This window comes from Erpetoichthys calabaricus, chromosome 10 (assembly GCF_900747795.2).
Source record: "Erpetoichthys calabaricus chromosome 10, fErpCal1.3, whole genome shotgun sequence".
Taxonomy (NCBI): domain Eukaryota; kingdom Metazoa; phylum Chordata; class Cladistia; order Polypteriformes; family Polypteridae; genus Erpetoichthys; species Erpetoichthys calabaricus.
In genome coordinates this window covers 90,570,600-90,595,735 of record NC_041403.2, presented here as the reverse complement: position 1 = coordinate 90,595,735, position 25,136 = coordinate 90,570,600, and the positions used below count along the sequence as shown (strand labels likewise).

The 25,136-nt window shown below is 37.5% G+C and overlaps 1 protein-coding gene and 1 long non-coding RNA gene across 3 annotated transcripts in view; one reads left to right on the top strand and one right to left on the bottom strand.

Moving 5' to 3' along the window:
- hck (HCK proto-oncogene, Src family tyrosine kinase) overlaps positions 1 to 25,136 on the bottom strand; it is a 140,103-nt gene that overhangs the window by 100,567 nt on the left and 14,400 nt on the right. The window lies entirely within an intron of this gene.
- LOC127529345 (uncharacterized) lies at positions 12,117 to 18,337 on the top strand. The gene is made up of 2 exons (XR_007935960.1): positions 12,117 to 12,163; positions 17,512 to 18,337. It is a non-coding gene; the product is annotated as an uncharacterized LOC127529345 (long non-coding RNA).

Here is a 25,136-nt window from a genome sequence, read left to right as displayed (position 1 = left end):
AGCTTTTTGCCACATTCTGCATCACATATTTCAAAAGTATGCTGAAAGGGAAAGTATGATAAATAAAAACACTATTGCATAAAGTTTATTTTCAAAAACACTTTTTTAAAGCGGGCGGCACGGTGGCGCAGTGGTGGCATTGCTGCCTCGCAGTAAGGAGACCTGGGTTCGCTTCCCGGATCCTCCTTGCATGGAGTTTGCATGTTCTCCCTGTGTCTGCGTGGGTTTCCTCCAGGTGCTCAGATTTTCTCCCACAGTCCAAAGACATGCAGGTTAGGTGCACTGGCGATCCTAAATTGTCCCATGTGTGTGTGTGCCCTGCGTGGGTTGGTGCCCTGCCCGGGGATTTGTCCCTGCCTTGTGCCCTGTGTTGGCTGGGATTGGCTCCAGCAGACCCCCGTGACCCTGTGTTAGGATATAGTGGGTTGGAAAATGACTGACTGACTGACTTTTTTAAAGCCCAATTTGGGTTCAGTTGTTTAAATATCTGTGTAATACAGAACAACAAGTAAGTGTAACGTAAATAAGTAACATTAAAACATTTGTGTAGGCCAGTTGTGTTCAAGATCAGTCCTGGGGGACCACCCTGGCTGCAGATCATTATTCCAGCTAATTTCACAATCAAGGCATTATTCTTCCTTATAACTGATCCTAATATTTAGTTAACTGGCTTACAAATGCTTCTAAAAAAATTATACATTTCTTTGCCATAGCTTTAAATGCTTACATTTATTTTAACATTTTCTTTATAATGTACTATTTTTTCTATATGGTTTACTCCCTTAATTTTATCCAAATGCTGATGACGTAATGAATATTTTATATATAAGGACATGCTGCTTTATAATGACAGGGCAATTGTTTTGTCCATAGGCTTCTAAAAAACAATAAATGACTTTGGAAATTAAAAAAAAAAAAATCAGCCTGGGGTTTCTTGAATTATTCACAGAAGCATTATAAAATCAGGAATCATACAAACATGTGACTGGGGACCATGCTATTTTAAAAAATATCAAGTATTAATATATAATGTGTAAAATATTAAAAGAAAAATGATATGTATTTTTATCTTTATACATTTTTTATCAGAAAATCTTTGCAAGAAATGAATTTCTCTTTACTAAATTTTCCAAGCAATTTTCAAAACACCAATCCCTTTTGAAGCTAATGTCATAAAGACAAATAATACTTAGTAACAAATAGAACAACAAACACAGAAAACTAGACAGATGAGCTAAAAGTTACTCCTAATATACAGCATCGGGTTAGATGAACAACAATGAGGAAATATGTGCTTTGCACAGAAGCAAAGTATCCAACTTAATTTTACTTGCAAATCAGAAAGTCAATACCTAAGAAAAGCAAAAAAACTAGTTCTGTCCAAAGTGCAAGATGAATTATATTTTTTGATAGGGAAAGTTAAATATTTGGTATTATATTTAAACTGTGAACTCGTGTTTTAACAGTAATACTCTCAAACTTTAGGCTTTAAAATGGTTTATTAAAGGAGTTTACAGCTTGTTGCTGCTCAGTGGTGCTCCATTAACTTAATGTTGGTAATAGATTTATACCTTCATATTTAACCACTTTACAAATTATTTAGCAAGTCATTTCCAGATGAGCATGTAGCATTGCACAATAACAACTGTTGTGAGCGATTCAGTCTGTGTGTAAGATTATACTTTAAGAGTGAGAAAGAGAAAGAGCAGTCAGGGCAAGGAGGATTCACTAACCAAAGGTTGGTATCACTACTGAGATACAGACTTCTAACCAAAAACAAAACAAGAACCAAAAGAAAAAATCCTGACAACAAACTAGTTTTCCCATACTAGAAACACTAGAAAAAATGGCCTTTACTTTGTCACAAGTAAAGTGAACACAGACACTGAGAATGGGATGGCTGACAAGCAGATATGACCATTCCTCCATGATACCATAAGCACACGTATGAAGATCATGATGCAGGCCATCGTAACAACAACATCTACAATGGAAGCTCTTGATGCCTCCAACATATATCTAAACAATGGTAAGAAATTTAAAAAAAAAAGAAAAAGTAAATAAAATGTTAATATCAATGAAGTAATTATGCTGGACAGGTGATATAAACCTAACAATCATGTAAACAAATTTCTTTTATATAGACATTCACCCATATTCTGATTTGTTTGCAATCTTATTGAGTGTCTAGGGTCTTCCTGTGGACACTTTGCATGACACTTTTATGAGAAAGCTGAGCTGATGCTGCTGATATTGACTCACTATCTAACTATGCCTTCTCTTGAGTTTCAATACCAGTTATGACACAAAAACAGTAATTTATTTATTTCATCTATAATAATAAAAGGCAAAGCTCTCACTGACTGACTGACTCACTCACTCACTGACTCACTCATCACTAATTCTCCAACTTCCCGTGTAGGTGGAAGGCTGAAATTTGGCAGGCTCATTCCTTACAGCTTACTTACAAAAGTTAGGCAGGTTTCATTTCGAAATTCAAAGCGTAATGGTCATAACTGGAACATATTTTTTGTCCATACACTGTAATGGAGGAGGCGGAGTCACGTATCGCGTCATCACGCCTCCTACGTAATCACGTGAACTAAAAACAAGGAAGACATTTACAGCACGAGTCACACGCGGGAACGAAGGTAAATGACGTTAATTTTTGACTGTCTTTTAATACTGTGTAAGCATACATATTAACACATGTGCAATTAAACGTGTGCATTTACGGGGTGATTTCTCAGGCTTAAAAGCTCACCTTTTATCAAACGCGGGAAGAAAGGTAACTGACGTTGTTCACTGTCTTTTAATACTGTGTAACCATACATATTAACACATGTCCAATTAAACGTGTGCATTTACGGGGTGATTTCTCAGGCTTAAAAGCTCGCCTTTTACTAAAAAGGTAAATGCAAAACTATTTTCAATCAGTTTATTGAAATGCTCCCGTTAAGGATTGCAATAACATATTCGCGAGATAAAAGAACGAAGTAGGGGGAAATGGAGGAACAGCCGCAAACAGCGAAGAGCAAAAAATTAATTAAACAATTGAGAACGGAGCGAGTTAAGCATACAAGCATGTTCATAAGGGAAACAAAGCACGTTGTAAAACGTAAGTTTAAATTAAGTTTATAGAAACGCTCCCGCTGCGGATTGCAATAACATATTCGCGAGATAAAAGTTTAATGAGAAGACACGAGGTATAAACGAACCACACGCCGTGGCGCAACGTTAGGGGCAACAGTTTCAACCATTCTATGATCTGCTTCTCGCAACTGAAAGACGGCACATGGCGGATGTTAGCTGACTTGCTGACCGCAACGTTAGGGGCTTCAACTATGGCGCTGATGCCACATCTCAGTGCCAACACTTTGCAGACTCTACTTAAAAGACACACCCTCCTCACTGGACAGTTAAAAACACCAATCAAACTAACGATGACATCAAGTATTACCCAATCAAAAGTAGGAAAGGAGGCATCTTCATAAAATGCGTGTGGGATGATTTGCATGAGACGCTGCTTTAAAAAAAAAAATGATAAAAAAAATACGGGATAAATCCCGTCCAGTATTGATTCAAAACGGGACGCGCAATTTCATTCTCAAACGCGGCACGATTCCGTATTTTAAAGGACGGGTGGCAACCCTACAGTGCCAGGTAACCACCCATACAATCAGATTGTGATTCAGACTAGGAATGCAATGAATGTAATTACCCTGATCTACATACAAGGCGAAAGTCTTGCAACATTCAAAGATGATGGTTTGGGATAAGTACACCATACAACATAAAAGAGCTTATGAAGCCTTGAACCGAAAAAAGCAAGATCTCACAGATCGTAAAAAAAAAAATAGGAGGTAATGTCGTTTTATTCGCTGTACATTTTAGTCAAACATTACCAGTTATTCCACGAGGGAGACCAGCAGATGAACTCAACGCGTGTTTAAAATCCATGCTTCTCCCACGCTCGGTTATGTGTCGCGTGTTCTCGGGTAGGTGCACCAAAAAATGTATACATTTAAGCATGTAATGGGCAAACAAAAAATGAGGTATACCTGAAGGCACTGCAGTAGTACTTAATGTAACTTTACTTCTTAAATGTTAATGTTTTACTGTTTAATAATTTATACGCTTCTTATATGTTGTTCAAATTCTTTTATCAAAATACCACTGACAGCGCAATGCACGATAACATGGAGTGAATACACCATACGCATCCGCCCACGGCTGCCCTGCTGTGCGCAGATAGGAGTTGATTCTACAATAAAATAAAATAAAGATAAAAAGAGTAAAACAATCATCACCCATAAAGCGTGTGTGTGTGTATATATGTGTATATATATATGTTGATATGTGGATGTGTATATGTATATATATATATATATATATATATATATGTAGATATGTATATATATGTGTATATGTATATGTATATATATGTTTATATGTGTGTGTGTGTATTTTATATATATAAAACACAGCAACACTCATAACAATGACAACACAATTACATTGACAATCATGTTACGTTATTTTTAAAATGTTTCCTTTTTTTTTCATAACCTCTTTAACACACTACTTCTCCGCTGCGAAGCGCGGGTATTTTGCTAGTGTGATATAAAACATGGACAGTCAATTTTTTACAATTTCAGTATGTGGAAGATCTCAATGTATAATTTATAAAAAAATGAATCCAGATATCAGCATTTAGGAGTAGTTGTAAAAGCAGTAGTCTTAAGACCAGCTTCCTGGTATGAATATAAACAAAAAAAGTGAAGTGTAAGCCAGATATCAGTGCAACCTGAACCTTCTTGGCATTAAAATATGTTACTTTTTTAGAAATATAAGCTAAAGGAAGATCGACAGCCTGAACACTCCATGTATCTTCTTTGGCCAAACGTCACAACCCAACATACAATAAAAGTGCTTCCAACCAGATAAAGTTTAAGTTTATAAAGACAAGAAGCAATACAGAATTTGTGTTTATTGTATGACTGTGTTTCCATAACTGCCTTAATTATCTTGGAAATTAAGAAACAATTGGCCTGTCCACAAGAATGAGTATGCAATGTTTAACAAATTACACCCTAAGTAAGTATTATAGATAAAAGCAAAGTGTTCTTGAAAAGTTTGCCTTTAGATTGTAAATTGAATAATACTGAGTAAATAAGCATTAATTCCTATAGGGAAATGACTCTGATAAATTCTCACAATATAAGATAACTTTAAATCAATTTGGACTTTTGAGACCAATTGTAACAATCCAAATTGAGCTGGCATTTCTAAAAGTGAGACCTGAAAAAGAAAAATTAACCTGTTATATATACGTAGTGCTGAAATACTGTCAGGTGCAAAACTTCTTACAACTCCACTGTAGGAAACCTAACACGGACACTAGGGCTTCCTCTTATTTAAAAGGAACTACTTGTCAATTAATAAAGATATCTGCATCTTCTTATAGTTTTTATGCAATCTAATAAGACTGTTAAGATGTGGGCTATAGTAGCAAACTGCTGTTCACTTATTGCAGGAATGGGGTACACTCTGGACCCCTGGAGGTCGTAGCGAAGGAGAGAATTAAAACTAAACTGCGTGTCAGTATGAACAATGCTACATATCCTCTCCCTGATACACTCACACTGAGGACTTTCAACTAACAAATAATTCAGCAGAAGTGTGTCAAGAATCATTTTCAGGGCTCCTTTATACCAACAGTAATACATCTGCATAATTCCTGACTTGGTAGTCCCAGTCAAGGGGAGAATTTTTTTCGTTTTAATTTTCTTGCTTTACAGTCATTTTGGTGTATGTTCAGACCAAAGTGTGTGTGTATATTTATTTATTTAAAGAGCTTCTGTAAAATGCCAAATATCCCCCTGGGGAGGAAAAAAGTTCTATCCAATCTAAAGACAAAAACAGTTTTTGGAAATTTATATTTCCTAATGACTTTTCCCACTAATTAATTGGCCATGCAAATGATACCAATGCAAATTATTAGTATTAAAGGCATTTTCTGATTGTATTATAACAAACACAACATACAGGTATTCCTACTATACAGGGCAGATTACTGCCATGCACTCAACACTACTGGGATGGGCTTTAGTCCCCTGAGGCTATGAACTGGCATGAGTAGGTCTGAGAATGAATGAATGAATAAATGAAAGAATGAATGAATGGAAACACAGATAATCTGTTGCTATTTGAAACTTGGTCTTTTTGATGTATACACTTTGATATGGGTCACAATGATGATCTATTACACAACAATGAGAACCAATTGTTTCAGCTCAGCAACACCATCTTCTTGTCTGCATTCTGTTACCTATATCCCACATCTCTATAAACAAGCAGCAGCCCATGTTTGATCTTTTATTCATATTAGGGACCTCAGGATCAGGTACTGGAAGGTATTCGCTCCAACAAATTCCTGAATTAGATGTTATATCATAATAAACCGCAAGATTAAATTCCATGGCTTGATGCTCTCGTTTTGCTACCTCAGTTGTTTTTAACATTGTGAGTTTTGTTTTTCTAAAAACACCATCCAAATGCACATTGACTGGAGCAGATCAGTATTTTCTAGTCCTTCACTCTTTCTTTGAAAATATTTTATTGAAACTGGCATTATATGACAAACAGACACTGATGGAAACAGCACCAAGTTAGCTGGTTAGAACCAGTGATTGGATACTAATGCAGAATGTGTCTACTGTGTCACTTCACAGTCTGAGTTTGACACTCCTGGGTTATGTTTAGATATGGACTCTTCCCTCATTAAACCCCAGCAAATCAGGGAACATATCATTCACCTGTAGTTAATTATATTTGAAAGTCGAGAGCTATTTGAAGTTGTATGTACAGCACAGTAGGAGTTTATCTTCACTGGTGTTGTTGATAAATACTAGCAGGTTGGGATTAAAAAAAATCTCAATCCTGAAGGCTTTATTGAAAGTAGGGAAAACATAACTGACTTAAACAAAGGCATACCAGTCAAGAGCATGTTTTTCACACATACACAGTGAAACCTTTGCACAAAACACATATTCCAAGGATATGTCCATATTCTAACCTGCATACTCCAACTTTTCCCATTTCAACTAGAATAACTGAAAGAGTGTTTCAGTTTTGCAGAACTGCACAGAAGACTGTCCCCCTTACTTACACAAAAGATCACTTGTATTTCAAATGTGCTACATAAAAACATTATCATTATTATTAGTAACATGCTAAACATTATTAGGATGGCCCTTTCTCAGTGAAGTTAACACATTATATGAAATCCAATGTATGCAATTGAGACTCAGAAAAACTATTTATACATTAATTTTCACCTGCCTTTAGTCTTACATTTTTTTGAGTTTTCCTGATAATTCATTAATTAAAATTCATAGCATTACAGAACTATAACTACTTTCTTTCTTTGTGGGTGTTTGTTCTCCCATCAACACTGCCATGAAAATGTGTAAACTGCAGAAATGTGCAATTTTAACTAATTTGGATGACAAACTAGATGCAGAGCTCTATAGAGAACTTCCACTACACCTAGGAGTGATTCCAGGTAATACTAATGAGCCACCTGGAACACTCCCAGGACTTGAATAAAAGAAGACGCCTATGCGATTCGGGAAGCCAGTGTCAGGAGGACGTGGACAAAGCTTGCCTGAGAGGGAGTGGAGGCGGAAGGACTGTGAAAAGGAAGGAAGGAAAGACTGATTGTGCTGTGCTTTATGTACTATGCTGTGGGGAGCAGGGTAAAAAACTCCCCAACTGTAAATAAATGTACGTGCTGTGCTGAAACTCGTGTCCTGCCTGTCTGAGTTGGGGTCAGAGCGGCTGTACACACCTTTGGTGTTCACAAGTGCTAATTTGTTTCAATAAACAAAAACAAGAATTAACAATGTTTATTACAAGTGTTATGCCTGCTACTTTGGTTTTGATAAAGTATATTATCACCTTCAGCTTTTTAAGTAACCTCTTCTTCATGTGATTATTACATTCCTTTTTTACTACATTTAATTTGTAAACAACTTCTCTGAATATTTCCAAGGAATGCGTATGATTTTCACCAAGTGAAAAAAAATGTAAAAAAAACCCCATCAAACTCATCTGTTGTTTTGTATATATTCCGCCCTGCTAAATGAGTTTCAAACTCAAACACTCTTTTAAAAAATGTAAAGTTTTGCTTTGCCTGATGTGTATCTACCCTCAGAGACAAAGTTAACATGTGTCAAACAAAAAAGATAATTGTAGAGATAACTCCACTGCAACTACTAAGTTTCAAAGAAGTCATGGTAATCTGTTTTTTTCCTGCAATTGTATTATTACTGAAATATAAAACTGCAAAATATACAAAAACTAGTGCAGCTTATTTTTTTCATCGCTATCCTAAATTGTCACATTGTGATTATCAGGTTTCCTTAATATTCTTTAGAGAATTAACATCTGCTGTACTTGTAAATAAAAGTATTTTGCTGTCATAGTGTGCAAAACACAGTACTGTATTATCTGAAGACCACAATGTATTAGGCTCCCATCTTATAAGCAACTGATTTCATCTTCAACAAAACATATAAAGAAGGTAATAAAAACTTCACAAAAGTTCACTTTCCAACCTTTTACTATTTTAGTTGTTTTATTTTCTATAAGGCACGTTCAGATTTTGTGTTGTATCAGTACAATGAGGCACACGATGCATAAGAAGTTTGACAAAAAGAAAGGACAACATTCATTCCATTAAGCTTGTTTATTTAGCAAATGGAAAAGCTGTCCCAATAACGCATTCAGATACTGTACATTTTAAATGTTATAATTTATTTGCCCTCTTTTTTTAACAAAGCAGATAAAGCCTGAGTGTAGTGACCCACGTTGGGTTAGTTCTTGCCTTGCAACTGGTTCCCAGTGATCACCTACTGGATAAAGAATTGAAGACCTTTTAGAAGACGATGACAGTAGACATTACCATCTATTAACACTGGGACTTTGGTTCCTTTCCTGTACATGTAATCTTACTGTATTTGCTAAGGTTTCTCCTTCCATCCAGCTTCCATCCAGCATCCATCCACACTCCAAAGATATTCAGCTAGTTTGATTGTTGAGTGTACTGGTTGTGTATGTGTTTGTGGGTACTCTATGATGAAATTCTTTCTGCCCTGTTTTTGGTAGCTACTGTATCTCCTAAAAAGTTGGATTTACAAAATTATTTCATGCAAGCACAATTTTTAAAATATATAATGAATCTGCAATATTTCATCACATATCAACCCTTACTTAGTGGTGGGTTTTTCCAGACCACAGCAGAACAAGCCACTTAGAGCTGACTCTGCAGGTGCATGTACATACAGTAGAAGCTATATATCACGGTCACACCATACATAACAAGTATATTAGTATTACAATGAAATGCCTGTTAGTATTAAAATGTGTGGCATCATCTGTCATCTCACACCTGATTGAGAAATAACTTCTGCTACAGGTTTACAATTCAAAGAGCTGATAATGACATGCTGATTTGACAAGATACAATAAATTAATTTCTTGCAAATGATGAAATACCAACAGCTGATATTTACATACGATTTCAAGTGCAAATGGAGGCATCTGTATGTAATAATAATAATAATAATAATAATAATAATACATTTTATTTATAGGGCACTTTACATTAGCAGTAAATCTGTACTCTAACAGCACCAGACAATGCATGAAGCATTTTAAAGAAAGGAAAACAGGCATTGCCTTTCAGCACTGCAGTGGTCACCAGTACCCTGCTTTACCTTATTTAGTTAAAAAAAATAAATAAAAACAAGGAGCTCATCAAAGAGAATTGATTTCTAACAATCAGAGAAATTACACTTTCCAGGTAACACTGCATGTTACACAGTGGGGAATAAGATCTTCTTTAAGGGAATCTTGATACTTCTAGAATGAGGAAAATAGTGCATCAGTTGAGACAGAGATGTGGCAGAGAAGTAAACAAAGGTCTATAAATTTGATAGACATTTAATAATGTCCTACTCATATATTTGTTTAAACATTAATATGCGTGTCACTTTTGGAACATTCTCTATATACATTACTTTCATTCTTGGTGAATGCTCATTTATCTTTATGACTCCTGCTTATTGGAAATCATGCCACATGGCTGTCTAAGTAAATATAACCTTAAAAATATACCTTTGGTTTTCCCTTCTGTGTTTTTGATCAGCTACACCCAAGTTGTTTTATTATTGCCTGTACCTACTGTCATGATTCTAGATGTGGTGTTCTGTTTATCATCTCCTATTATATTCAATCATAGGTACTACTGCCTCATTATTATTCACTCTTGCCAGGGTTTACGCCACCATTGCATTGTCTTGTACTACAATTTCTTATCTTTTTGCTTTAAGTTATTTTTTTGTTTTCTTTGGGACACTTTGTGAAAACATTATTATAAAATGTGATCAACTTATTTATGCTGATTGATTTAGACACAATTCAATTCAAGACATGTTTAGAATATTTTTTATTCTCATTGCTTTTTATTAATGATTTATCTTTATTGTGAATAATGAAAAAACTTCAGAATCACATTTCTGTTTTTTCTGTTTCTGTTTTTTTCTTCCAGGTAGTATAGCAGTGGGGAAGAATGGTAGTGTTGCTGTGTTTCAACATGGGATTCAATCCCAGGTACTTCCTGGATGGCATTATTGTTGTCCCTATGTATGTGTGGGTTTCCTTCCACAGACGAAAGAAATTGTGAACTGGTGACGTTAAACTGGCCCCTGGTGTGTGTATATATGTGTTCACCCCATGATGGAGGGGACTCTATCCAGGGATTAGTTTTGTCTTGTGCTTGAATCTTGTTGGGGTAGGCTACGCATTCTCTGCGATCTTTCTCTGGATAAGTTGATGTAGAAAATAAATGGATTGATGGTATGGTAGTGCAGTTGTTGGTGATGCTTCCTCACAGTTCCAGAAGCTTAAGTTACAATCATGGCCATGTTATCCATATGGGATTTTTTCCAGGTACGCCAGTTTTCCTCCCAAATGTTTTTGCATTGGGTTAATGTGTGACTCTTAGTTGGCCTGATAGGAGTTACTGTAGGTGTATATTTGAGTGTACCCAGCAACGGGGACTAGGGATGGTTCCTGCCTTCCATCAGATATTGCTAAATTGGACTGAGAATGCTTGATAATTAAGGGAGAGGTCTATGGACATTTTTTTGGCTCTTTATTGATATAATTAGTGATTGACTGATAAACTAGCTAATTGTTTTCTATAATCCGTTATACACAGTAAATGGAACTTTAAAATATTCTGTTATTTTCTTTTGCTGTTAATTGATATATATTTAGTTAGTGTAAAAGTTGGATTTTTATTAAATTGTTTAAAGAAACCTGTGGTGCAGTTCTTCTCACGCTTGGATGTTCTCAGCATGGATTTCTTTGGTAGATAGTATTTTTGCAATGGTGCCGTTTTAGAATACATTTTAAAGGTTTTTCTATACACTCTTAGTTACTTATTGCTCTATATTACATACTGTAGTCTTTGCTAAAGTCATGTTACATAGCTGTAAGTGTCTAACAGATGCCCTATAAGTAAACCTGATGTAAAGTATTGTCATTGCTGCCTTGTAAGTCTTATTAAGATCAAAGTCTTTAGTAAGTTCTTGTTGCACAGCAGTATTTGACAAACATTTGTAGCTTGGTAAGCCCTGTCATGCTCGTGCACATGGAAGGCAGCTTAAGGGCTCTGGTGATGGTAATTACTCATTTGAACCAGGGATTGGCACTGTGTTCTAATGGCTTCTCTCTTCCTCCCTCTGCAGAATGGAAGACTGACGGCCGTTCCATCACTTTTCCGTGTCCACCCTCCTGGACCCGCCCCTTCCTGCCTGGAAGCCATATGACCAGAAGTTCTATTTTGAGCTCTTGTCTGAAAAGACGCATCGACAACTTTTTGCGTGTATTTTGTGTTGACAACTTTGCAATTATACAGGATCAGCAGGGTAGTGCCCTAACTCTTTGACATTGTTTTGCCTCCCCTTTACAGACCTTATTTTTTTATTGTTGCCTCTCAGGAAATCAGTTGAAGGACTTATCTACAATGTCACATCTCCATCAGGTATGTTAGACTTGCCATCTGCAGTTGCTGATCTTGACACTGGACCAGGTCAGTTTAAATGACAGAAAATCGCTGGGCATGTCAAAACTACCTACAAGCTGGCCTTCCAGCACAGTTGTGCTTGCCCCTTTTTATGACAGCTAATAGCACACTGCCTGACAAAGCTGGCACTGTACAAAGATTTAAATGTATCAAGTCATAAAATAGGTAAAATAAGAGTTGCAGCTTGTCCCCTATCTTATTGATGGCTTGCACACTAAAGAGAAAGTCATGAGTTAAATATGACAATAAAGAGCACAGTAACCTGAAGTTTTATATAGAAGAATAGAAAAACAGAACCTAAATGTTTTCTGAATAATACGAATATGCATGGGTGATCAAAACTGCTCCAAGGGCGCAGTGCCAAGGCCTTAGGTCTGCCTTCTGCCCTGCTCTGCCCCATCACAGTACTGACTGCATTTATTATCTGTTTTAAATCACTAGCTCAGAGACAGCATTCTGGTTTTTGTTGAGCCTCATCTTGCCTGTAGTGAGTGCACTCATTCACAAAGTTCATGTGTGTGTGTTATGAGCAAACTGGGCACTTTTAATTGCCAGTCAGTCATGAAAATCTGCATTTGCTTGTTTTTCACATTTGAAGGAAATTTTAGCAATATTTATTAAGACCATAAATGACAAGTCTGTATAACTTACACTGTAAATGGGCAAGAGAATGCAGTAAGCAGAAAATTAATTATCACTCAATTGCTAATATTGAAACCTTAATATTTGTGTTCTAAAATGAGAAGTCTTTGATAAAGTTGAATGCCAGACAGTTAAAATATAATAATTTTTAATTCTGTACTTTGTGTGTGTGTGTGTATCTTTTGTTGGTATTGTTGTACTGTCAAAATGCAAGTGGCATACAAGAGAATTTCACTGTACTGAGTACACATGACAAACTTGACTTGACTTGTGGCAAATTCTTCTCATCGATAGGGGATTGTGATTTATATACTGTAAGTAAACGTTAATATGATTTATTACAGTTGGGCCCATAGTGATAGAATGATGGGCTTGAAATCAAGATGGAGTTCGGCAGTGGCACTTTCCATATCTGCATAATTCAGCAGAATAGTTTTTACCAGCGACTAGCTCACACCATCTGCTGGTGCTGGAAAAGCGAAATGTTTTTAGCCTGCTAATAGCTCATGTTTTTTCTGGTAAATCCATGCCTTTGGTTTAAATATCAAGCCAAAGCCAAAAAATGACACTGATGACACTTCATGATCATGTCAGGCAAGTAATTTTACTGTGCAGCCCCAAAAATAACTCTTTATGTGTTTCTTGCATGAATGGTTTAGAACTGATTCACAGTTCTAAGACAAGCGATAATATTAAAAAAAAACAAACAAACTTTATTTTAAATAGCATCTTTCCACAGTGAAACACTATTTCAAAATACTTAACATGCACTGAGATCTACAACGTAGAACAATCTTCCATATTTATATACTTTGCAGCTAGAGATCACATGTTTATTGACTTTCTCATAGTCTCAAAGTAAATCAAAAGTGAAAACTGAATCAGCAACCTTGCTGCTTAATGTTAAGTGCCTGAACTGAAAGACCACACTATCTGCCCCTGATAATTTTTATCCCATAGTCTGTAGTACTAGGGTGTTGTACCATGTTAGCCATTATGAATGTAGAGAAAAGCCAAGCAAAATGACACCTTTTATTGGCTAACTAAAATGATTACAATATGCAAGCTTTCGAGGCAACTCAGGCCCCTTCTTCTTCTTGCCTGAAGAAGGGGCCTGAGTTGACTCGAAAGCTTGCATATCCCATAGTCCAAAGGCTTCCTGTTAGACTGATAAGTGACTAAAATCAGATGAGGCGAGAGACTGTGGAACCATGAACACACTTTACAGAACGGCTTCACATCTAGATGTGGTTTGTGTTCCTTTGTGCTGCGACTGACCAATGCTTCACATGAAAGGCAGTTCAGAAACTATACCCAGTTAAGTGACTTGTTTATGGTTACACAGCGAAGGTCAGTGGCATGGACTGAACCAGCAACATTATAGCTCAATACCTTAGGCATTAGAGATCAATGTCTACAAACATTATTTTAATATATTTTTTAAAATCACCATCACAAAGTTGCTTCTACAAAAATTATGTAGGAAAAAACATTATTGTCACAATAGGCCATTTATTTCCTTGCAGAACACTCATAAATCTGTTGGTAGAGAAAGTTTCCTAGAAAAAAAATAAATAAACAAATGCATGCTACTGTGTTTTTCCTGATGGACACTATAAAAACAGACAAATAACTACTATACAGTTTATGTGTACAAGGCAGGAAATGTCTGAAACCAAAGCCAGCTGCTTCTAGTACTAAGTCTTGCACTATTGTGTTAAGCTGAAGTAAGTTATAAAAAACATACATTACTCTTTCCCTGTGTTCTTCACTGCCTTAAACAGCTTATCTTTATATACTTATTGGCCTTTATGTTGTATTTTAAAGAATCAGGAAGAGGCTGTTTTGGAACCAGTTAAACTACTGTAATTCCACAATTGTTATTATAACCACAATAGAATCTCATAGTTTTTACAGTTTCACAGACAGGGCTCACAAGATAATTATTTCATTGTTTTGCCAAACATATTCTTTAGATTCTCTAACCTGCTCAATCCAAATCAAGGTCACAACAGGCAGGAGCCTATCCCAGCCACACCTGACACAAGGCAGGAAACAAGGCAGGATGCGATACTTATACCAATTTGCAATCACCCATCAATCTGAAATTTGAGGGGAAAACCAGAATACCTGGGGGAAAAAACGTGCAAAATGCACATAGACAATCTGGGCATGGCATCTGAACCCAGAATGCTGGACCTGTGTAGTGACAGCTCTCCCAAATGCACTGTGCCACCCAAAAAATTCACTACCACATTGTCATTTTTTTCTTTGAATAATTTGTCTATGCTGTATTGACAATGTTATGTTACAGCACAGGTCTGGAGTCCTAGATTCAAATCCCAGGTCAGTCACTTTTTGTTTTGAGCTTGCATGCTCTCCCAAGTTTGCTTGTAAGGATGCTAGATTTCCTCTCACTTCCCAAAGCAGTTAGGTTAACTGGTGACTCTAGACTGGCCCCATGTGAATGTGTGAATGAATACGCCCAGCAAAAAAGTGCTGCCTGTCCTGGGTCATTCTTACCTTGTGCTTCAAGCTACTGAGATAGAGGCCTTGAGTCCCCATGACCTAATACTGGATTATGCATTTTTGAAAACCGGTGCATATTTTGTCTGTTTTGCTTTTCACCAAATAAAGCCAACTGCTAGAACAACTTGACCAAGTGAAAAATAAGCTGCCAGAGGAGGGGCTTTCAGTGAAGCAGCCAGCTGAGCTAAATCTGACACCAAAGGGAGGCTTTATCAACAACCTGCTGTGTGCATGAACTTCCTCCTCTGAGCAGCTTCTCTGTGAGGCCTACTGAATTGCATTGTAACTAAAACAACTAAACAGTCAAAAAAAATTTAACATAATTGCACAATTATCCAATACAAGCATGAAAAATATCTTTCATGTTTAAATTAGTCCATGTTAGAACCCCTTTACAGACACCTTTGGTAAGACTCATTATCAGGCCAAGAAGTAGTTAAATGGCCTGGCAAGTTCCCCTCCCCACCCACTTCCTCTTTTCCGTTTCAGACCTTTCCTTTGCAATTCTGATCAGTCTTTCTGCTTCTTTGTCCATTATTTTACGTAAATCCATACCACAGTAACTAGTCAAGTGTGACGTAAAGTAAACTTCATCAGTATACAAATAATATTTAATCAAGGCAGAATTCCACTTCAGGAACAAAGACTCGAGAATTCCAAACAGGTGCTTCTTAAAGAACGAAGACACAAGCAAACACGTAAATAAAACGTCTCTCTTTGGAAAATGGCTAAATGGCATATGTTAAACATACCAAGAAATACAGAAATAAGTCAGAACGAAACCACTCAGCATAAACTCAATATTTATAAATTCACTATACTAAATTAGATGATTATGTAAAACATGAGACATCATAGGCTACTTTCTTGTATTTGAATGCCAGGCAGGTCCTCTGTTTGTAAAGAGAAAAAATTACAATCAGAGATCTCACAGCAAATGAAATGTGACACATGTCTAAAGTCACATTTAACACTGGCACTCATGTGCATATACAGTACCTTCTGAAGTACTATTGATTTGCAGCATTATCCAATGTGCACTGTTATTGTTTTATCACCTTAGTGTCTTTTTATTTCATACTAATTCCTTATACCTTTGTTGAATGGCAGTAAAGCATTCACAACTTGAATGTTACCACTCAGCATGCAGTACATTATTTACTGTTTTGCTGAAATGCTGCTTAAAGCTAATTGTTTGCTTCCATTTTCTTGCTACTATACATAGAGCCGGCGGTGCAATGGACACCTACTCAGTTTTAAGTAACCACACACAAGTGTGATTGGCTCTGCCAGCTCCCTTCTGCATTGCAGCTTTGCCGCTACTAAGCCTCATTCTGTTCTCTCTACTTTCTACAACATTGCAGCTTTTGAGCCTCATTCTCTAACTTTCTCCACTACACTCTAGATTAGGAAAGTGGTTTGACTTGATTGTTTGGAATGTTCTATGATTTTAATAAATTCCATAAATTATCCAGAAAAAAAAGATTATGAAAGTGGAAGAGTAACTCTAATTGATTTTTTTTTTGCTCTGTGGGAACCATGTTCTGAAGTTCTTTGAAACCATTAAAAACACACCCTAGTGCACTCTTCATAGAGGGCATTATATGGGGCACTGGGTTATTTAGATTCATCTTCCACTGGGTGAATTAGCTCTGTTGACAAGAGCTCCAAGAGGATGCATAGGAAGCAAGTTCAGTTCACCATTACACAATGCGTTGACTTTTGACAGGTTAAGAATATTATCCCCAGGGCAGCAGTAAGCAAAACTTAGAGTTAATAGGTTGATATGTGACATTTTTTTATAAAAATGTAAAGTCTTGCAGTTTTCTATACTGGCTGGTCTTGATGTACAGGTGGCATACTGTAGGTAACACCCTCGTTCTGTGGTCCACTGTGTTTTAGATTTTGCTCCCCTCAGGCTTTTACCTGCTGAGTGAGTCCATCTATCTGTGCATTAAAGAATTTGGGGAAAAGAAGGAGTCAATCCTGAATGGGATGCCAGCCTTGCATATACATCAACTCACACTCACAACAAATTAATTTAATGTCGTCACTTGAAGTTTTATACTGTACATTGTCACACATGTGCACATGGGATACAGCTAAATTACTCAAAAGAGTATAATTCCATGCCGGACCAGAGGTGGCAGAGTGCACTGATCCTTTCTCTTTTTCCTCTGTAGACCAACCACAGGAAATTCCGCCTGGGCCAGATGACATCACTTCCAGCTACGGGGACAGATGATGTCAGTTCCCCTGTCTGGCTTTAAAACTACCATGTTTTATCTGTCACCTCAGTTCTGGCTTGGTCTATTGCCTGTAAAGACCATTGCTGAAATTTTTGCCTTTTTATAGCCAATTTTCAAGTACACGGGGTGTCTTCCCCAAACCTTTTTGCAGTGTCATTTGAATCATTTCACAACATACACCTTTGGGATGTGGAATGTTACCCAAATGCCTGGAGAAAACCTAAGCAGACATGAAGAGAAATAGACCGCAAGACACTTTAATAGTGACAGGGCAAAGAATGACGTCAGTTGGCAAGTGATTCCACTAGCTGTCAACATGTAGATGTAGTTTTCAAAAACAATTTCAGGTTAATTTTCCTTTTCTTTATTAATGTACATTTTTATTTTTATTGATTTTCATATTTGTTCCATTAATTATTTGTACTTTATTTTGGGTTATGGCTTGTCCATTCCAACTTCACAATTTTAGAGACCTGGCTTTTTTTCTGTTAAGAAGTACTTTCAGGACCTTTATGTTACAATATGAGTCCACAGAATAGAGATAAGATTATTTTCTAATGATACAGTTTATGAACTAAAAAACCAATTGACTTTTCAGTTGCATTGGCCATATATTTTTGTGTTTGTACGTGTACTTATGGTCTTTCTTCATTTCATACAAATTACTTGTAACTATACTGCATGCCATTTCCAATCCAGTTTGCATTTTGAAAGTTAATATTTACCATGGAGTGAGATAAAGCCTGCTCTGTAAAGTCAATTTACTGCTTCTCTTGTATGAGACCACAGGCATACTTTATCACAATGCTCAGTCACAGCGTGGAGCTGTTCACAAGTGACATCTGAACTACAAACAGTAGATGATAGTGTGAATACAGATAATTACTGTTAAACTTGAATATTTATTTAAAGATAAAGATGCACATTTTCCTGAAAATAGCAGATGCTTCAGAAATTAAGAACCTACTAAAGAAAATGAAATCCACACATACCCCAGCAAACTCCTAGCAATGTTAAATAGGACATTTGGACCCATACTTTGTAATCAGCACGTCCATAGATATGCTCAAATTAAAATATTTTATTGTACATCTTTTACAGTAAGCCCTATCACAAAGTATTTAACAAAATTCTAAGTTTACATCTTTACAGGTCAATAAGCAAGACTAGAAAATGCCTATATATGATGCCTATATATGGGGTAGATAGCCAATGTAGTGAAGCTAGTTGAGGGGTGATTAAATTATTCTGGTTCATCCTAATCAGCATTATTATAAATTTGGAATTTGTTAATATTTTGAGCCGGGAGAAAATGAAAAGGCAGTAATCAACAATGAGATGTAAATAAACTGTCTCAGATTATTAACTCAACCTACAGTGAAGCAAGGTTAAAGTGTTTTTACTGCAACAGCTTTGTGGACCCAGACATCACAACACCAATGGTATAAGAACAGTGTACTGTGTTGTCAGAAAAGAACACAAATGAAGTAAAACTGATAACAAACCTGGCCAAAATGTCAAAGCAGAGGCCAGGCAAAAGTCTTATCAAATAGCAAAGTCAAATGTCTAAAAGCAAAGACCAGGAACATGAGAACTATAAATATAAAACTAGAGAAACACAAGAAATGGAAATGCCAGCAGTCTGTTTAAATAACAAACATAACACAGCCAAAGAAAGCCAAAAAGTTGTTAGGCAAAAGTAAACAAGAACCATGGGTCAGGAGTAACAGCAAGGTTTGACTAAAGATTGACATTAGGTATATATCACAGAAGTGTGTGACCAAGGGCATGATCACTTAACTATGGACTGAATAACTTTCATTTACGTTTAAGAGTGGATCAAAGCCGACATGTACAATTTTTTCCCTTTCCTCTAATATCACTCCACTCATCTGCACCAAAAAGTAAAATCGGACATACACGTTTCTGATGGTTAGATTACGCCTTCTCATATTTGATTTTTCCATATGTACAAAATTCATTTTTTAAATAATTTAAGCTTTACCATGCTTGGCTCCCCATTTCATCAATTTATTCAAACAGAAATTCTATTTTCAATATAAAAATAAGTTTCCCAGTGATTGTCCTGTTACATTCATATATTCTGATGATCATGGTGGTCTGAGTTTATCCAAATACCATCAGATACAATAGGAATACCATTCCATCACAAGAAATGTTCACTCTTACATCCATGCCCAGTCACCAGTTAACTCAATGTGAATGCCTTTGGGATGTAGATGGAAGAGGGCACTGGTTGTAAAGCAGGTGTGTTAATCTGTGAGGCAACAGTAGTAATTCATGTACCCCATGTCTCATCATCATCGTCACTGGTTGGCCACATAACTGGCTGGCTGTTAAATGGCAGACTTTCTGTAGTCGAGAATTCTTGTCTGTAATAGGGTGCTTTTACAATCCAGGGGCCTCATGTATAACGCAGTGCGTAGAACTCACACTATAACATGGCGTAAGCACAAAAGCGGGAATGTGCGTACGCACAGAAAAATCCAGATGCAGGAACCTGTGCGTACGCAAACTTTCACGTTCTTCCACTACATAAATCCCGATCAGCCTGAAAAGTAACGCACGTGCACGTGCCTTCTGTCCCGCCCCAACTCCTCCCAGAATTACGCCTCTGTGAATATGCAAATCGATATAAATTGCATTCTGTGAAAAGACAATGGGAAAAGCACGGGGGAAAATATAATAATTTCAGCGAATACCAAGTGGAGGCAAAGGAAAAACTTACTATTTGTTGGTTTAAACAGTGGTATAATCAACAAAAGAAAGTTGATCGAGTGACATAATGTTGGAGAAACTCAAAAGCTCAAGTTCACAAAGTCGCACAGTGCCCGAAATAAAAAAGAACTTGTCACATATCAAACTCGGCGTGAAGAGGCGACTCGTAGCGGACCGTCTGAGTGTCATATGAAAGCTTATTAAGGTACAGAGAAAAAAAAATAGGCACACAGTAGGAAAAAAGCACGAAATGTCAACTTTAATCTCAAAATTTCCACTTTAATCACGTAGTTTATTTTGTCATTAAAGTAGAACATCATAAACTTCATCTTAAAATTGTTTATTTTACTAGTTTCTCAAATCCCATCGTAACTAAAGTAGCACGTTAAATGCTTTGTTCTGTGTTTGATCTTCTATGTGCTCTATGTGTGTGAATCACTACGTACTTCCGTTCTTTCTCTTTCTCCGACAGGACACAGAATCCATTACAGTCGTGATATTACAGCTCTTTGAATAATTAAAATACTGGGATGTATACGTGATATCTTTTTCATGATGATAGGAATGAAAGAATGTTATTAAACATGGGAACACGGTGGCGCAGTGATTGTTCATATCTCACGCAAGAGGCTTGCTGCGCCATGCGCGACCTTCGATAAAATAATTTATAACAGAAGTACTGTCTCTTTCAAACGTACTAACCTCCAATTCCTGTCCTTACTTTTCTTTCTCCAAATACCCAATCGCCACACAATCAGCTCTGTAATAGACGTTAAGCCATCTGTAAGCTTTGAACGCCGATTCTTCAAAACTGTTAAGGAACATTGAAATATGTTCATAGTACATGTTTAATTATTCTTTCCATCTATCCTTCCAGTGTCGCGTCAGCACCAGCAATAATACAGCGCAAGGCAGGAGCTATCCGTGAACTAGCTAGCGCTGCGGCACCGTGTCCTCGCATGTTTAATTGTGCAATATTATAACTGTAGTGCAAGTTTACAGTGGGGTAATTGTACTTATAAGTACAGACAGTTCTACACGGAGCACTTGATTGAGTGCGTTTATAGTTCTTGGGATGAAACTGTTTCTGAAACACGAGGTCCGTACATGAAAGGCTTTGACGCGTTTTGCCGTGGCTGAGGCAGCGTGTGCTTGAAACTGTATACCGATAATTCTCTTTTTGATCAGCTGCTGCTGTAATTCTACACTCAGATACAGTGATATAAATACTCCGAGTGGTGTAGTGAGAGTAATATGGAAAAAGATGATCCGCTGTGGCAACCCTTAACGGGAGCAGCTGAAAGAAGAAGAAGATGTGAGAGTAACAACGCTAAAGCAGTTATGGTATTTGGAATACTATGGCTATTCCCTGGACCATTATGTTTCTACAGGTTAATTACAATCAGATGCATTACACTAATAAACAATATGCAGTTAATTTCAGTGTATTTATAAAGCCGAGTCAGGAATGTGGGTCTAAGAAAGAAAGGGTAACCACACAGGAACAGTAGCACTGCTTTGACGCTGGGTGCCGCCAGTCTGCAAAAGGAGAAATTGCATACGCCAGGGTATGAGGTACCGTGGAAATGTGCGTGGCTTTACGCCAAGTTTAGGTTTTATACATCGCGATTTGAGCGTGGAAATGTTTGTACGCTAGATTTCTGTGCATACGCACCGTTTATACATGAGGCCCCTGGAAACTATCCCTAGACCAACCCAGTACTGGGTGGGGAATTGGCTGAAACAATTAGCACTTTATGGTAGTGGTGAGAATGAATTCAGCCAGCCCCATGTCTCCTGGCTCCTTGTTACAGGGTGATAAAATGTACCCTAAGTGCAAATTGTTTCCATACATTAAGGACTATACTGCAAATAAAACAAACAAAAAATGAATATGTGAATTATTGTGAAATAGACTGGTACTTCATACTGGATTAATTGCTGTTTTGTGTCCAATGTATGTGGAACCCCGTGACTTTGAATTGGACATGGATCCATATTACTAACCGAGAATGGTAAACCGGAAGGCACAGACGCAGGTACACGGCGATGGACGCAGGAGACATAGTGCGCAGGCGCCTACAGCGCGCGTCTCATAAACCGCAAGCGAAGTCTGATCCACCGCGAACGAAGGAGTCACGGCTCAAAAACGAAAGAGCTCAACTAACGAAGGCGTCACGGCTCAAAAACGAAAGAGCTCAACTAACGTAAATAAGACATGAAGCAACAACGCGCCCATAGCTAACGACTAACGACACAGTCACACAGAAAAGAGGATTCTGCACTGCACCCCAGAGTCAAACGGAAGACACTACGGAGTCCGCAAAGGTCCACAAAGATAGTACGGAAGGCGCGAGAAAGTACAAAAGGCGCAGGTGCCTACAACGCGCTTCTGAACTAAACATCCACACTACACAGCATGGTCCGGGTAATAAGAAGAAACAAACTCTCCGTATTAAACGTACGGCATCCTCACACGTCCAAACCATATAGCATATGTGAATCACATTACAGTGATGCATTATTAACAGTACAACCACAGAAAACGCTCCGTATTAACAGTAAGTGCAATTATCCATATTACTAACGGTAGACAACGGGTAACTAATGGAGTCATGGTCACGGCTCCAAAACGATCCAGCTCAACTAACGGAGCTACAAAAAGGAGCCCGCATGGATAAAAACAATAAACGTAGGCGCCTACAACGCGCGTCTGAAACCGCGGAAGCAAAACTGTCTCGGCTCCAAAACCAAACAGCTCGACTAACGGAGCTACAAAAATGAGCCCGCATGGAGAAATACAATGAATAGACGCCTACAACGCGCATCTGAAACTGCGGAAGCAAAGCAGGCACGGGTTCAAAACGAAAGACCACTACTGACGGAGATACAAAAATGAGCCTGCCTGGATAAAATCAATGAACGCAGGCGTCTACAATGCACGTCTGAAATGGCGCAAGCAAAGCAGGCACAACTCCAAAAAGAAAGAGCTCGACTGACGGGGCTACAAAAACGAGCCCACCTGAATAAAAACAATGAACGCAGGCACCTACAACGCGCTTCTCAAATGACGCAACCAAAGGAGTCATGGCTCCAAAACGAAACATCTCAACTAACGGACATACAGAAACAAGCCCGCCTGAATACAATTAATGAACGCAGGCGCCTACAACGCGCCTCTTAAACAGCAGAGGCAATAGATAAACGGCAAAGAAAGGAACGACAAACAGCCGCTAAATAATTCCGCCAATTAGCTGACAACGCATTCTGTAATGAGTCCACTATTAATGAACATTCATTAGGATTAATGAATATCATTTGCTGTCATTGTCATTCACTTAACTTCCCTGAAGAAACAACTGGCAATACAACTAATGAGTTTACATGCTGTTGTCAAAAGGGTCAGGTTAAACTGCCTCCTTTAGATGAATATCCTGAATATCCATGGAACCTTCTAACTAACAATGTACCCGAACGAAAAAACTTTATGGACTGCATAAGATCCTACAATAGTTCATTTGCTATTGCATCTACCGGGGTAAATATCAGGCCACCAGCTGGCAATGGCCCATACTGCTTTCACGTATGTGGACAAATATTACATCGGATTGGAACAGTGCACCCTGAACAAAATCACGAACGCAAATATGCACAAATCTACATGTTAGATCCAGATCACGCAATCTATCAACGATTGAACCTTCCTGAAAACAAGCAATGCACAGAGCTGATAATGAGAAATGTCGCTGAAGTCATAAACAATCACCCATTAGCTAAGTCTACAAAAGTACTTACAGGATCACATTCTAACAATACTGTTTTGATTCCTAGAGTTGACCTTACAAGTTCTGACCTGGAATTACCTTTTACACTTAAACGACGCCAATTTCCCATTAAACCTGCATTTGCCATGAAAATCAACAAATCCCAAGGACAAACCATGGACAGAGTTGGCATATACCTCTCTGAGCCTGTATTTGGACATGGACAACTTTATGTAGCCTTCTCAAGAGTTCGGTGTTCATCTGACATTAAAGTTAAAGTTATAGATACTCCATACCAAGGAGAACTCATTCAAGGACAACACACCATCTTTACTACAAATGTTGTGTATAAAGAAATATTCCAATAAATCTTTCTAATGTGCCATGCTATGGGTTCTTTACTTCCTTTGTTCATCATCTACACCTTTACACTCCAATATATCTCATACATACATCAATGTATTTTGGCTTACCCAACACCAGGGGAGCCCCCTAGTAGTTTAAGAGTGGATGAATTGCTAAGTACACAAGACACATATCAACTGAGACAGACAGACAGACAGACAGACAGACAGACAGACAGACAGACAGACAGACAGACAGATAGATAGATAGATAGATAGATAGATAGATAGATAGATAGATAGATAGATAGATAGATAGATAGATAGATAGATAGATACTTTATTAATCCCCAAGGGGAAATTCACATATACATCAGTATACCCTACAGTATATATAATCCTCTGTTGTTTTAACAGTTATTAATAGCTAAATTACAAGCAGTAAGGGCTACTTCATCCTAGGATACACTACATGCATCCTGAAATAAAATAGACAGAGGTAGTTATAACCATTGGGAAGCTGAAACAGGGTAGGTTTCCATAAAACATTTAGCAGTGGAAAGAAACACTTTGGTTACTTTTGCAACAAGCACCACTAGTGTTAGCCTTATTTATCAGGAGTATCTTAGGCTTCTCCATGAAGAGTCAATACAAATGAAATGCAAATAAGGACAGGCAACAGACACACCTTTTTTCTTTTCTCAATGTTTAC